Source organism: Seriola lalandi, unplaced genomic scaffold (assembly GCF_002814215.2).
Source record: "Seriola lalandi dorsalis isolate HSWRI2012SDOR001 ecotype SW California unplaced genomic scaffold, Sedor1 jcf7180002054561, whole genome shotgun sequence".
NCBI classification, from domain to species: domain Eukaryota; kingdom Metazoa; phylum Chordata; class Actinopteri; order Carangiformes; family Carangidae; genus Seriola; species Seriola lalandi.
In genome coordinates, this window is record NW_019525114.1 from 703,937 (window position 1) to 704,791 (window position 855).

Here is an 855-nt window from a genome sequence, read left to right on the forward strand (position 1 = left end):
GAACAGGCCCAGGAGCCCTTTATTATTCCCACTGGTCACCCAGCTGCTGGGAGTCATTTCATACTGGAAACCAATCAATTCTGGTTTGATTAAAGATTTAGTTTTTCATCATTTAAAGACAAAATGGATGATTGAGATCTGGAATAAACTAAAACTTGGTTTAATCCAGTAACTTTTAAATTGTTTTTCAGTGTAAAACATGATTTCATTTTGTCTTCAGTTTAGAAACAACTGCTCTAAAGCTACAACCTGTGGTTTGTTGTTATTTATATGTTGTATTAGTTTGTCATGTGATCACATCTGATTGGACCATGTTAACACAAAAAGATAATTAATTAATCCAGTTCAATTCTAATGGAGTGAGAATATAGTAATGTAAATAAAGATCAGGTTTTGTGAAGTGGAAAATATGACATTGTGATTCATGATGTAAAGTGTCGCCAAAATTAACAACAAGTTTAAATTACACAGCAACAAGAAGAGAAAAGGACAAATGAACCAAACATAAAAGAGCAAACTCAGTTTAAAATAAATTTACAGATTAAAAAGTTGTGAATAGATATAAAAAGCAACTTGTTACACTAAACAACAATAAACAGAAAATAAGAAACAGTGAGAGCTAAAAGGAACATAAACAGAGCTTTGCAGTAATGAGGCAGCAGGAGGACAGGTGCAGCTTCACACCTTAAATTCACTGACTTTTCCCTTTAAGACATAAACAACATTATAAATATGATCATCCTCTTTATCTGTAACTGCTCTGTTCCACTGTCACAGAGACCTTCAGTGGTGAGATCTTCAGTTTATCAACAGTGCTAATGTATGGAAACAGCTTCTCAGTGAAAGTGTGTGTGA

General features: G+C 33.3%; 1 pseudogene across 1 annotated transcript in view; it reads right to left on the minus strand.

Moving 5' to 3' along the window:
* Positions 1-855, minus strand: part of LOC111662310 (nuclear factor 7, ovary-like) — a 46,495-nt pseudogene that overhangs the window by 43,404 nt on the left and 2,236 nt on the right. The window lies entirely within an intron of this gene.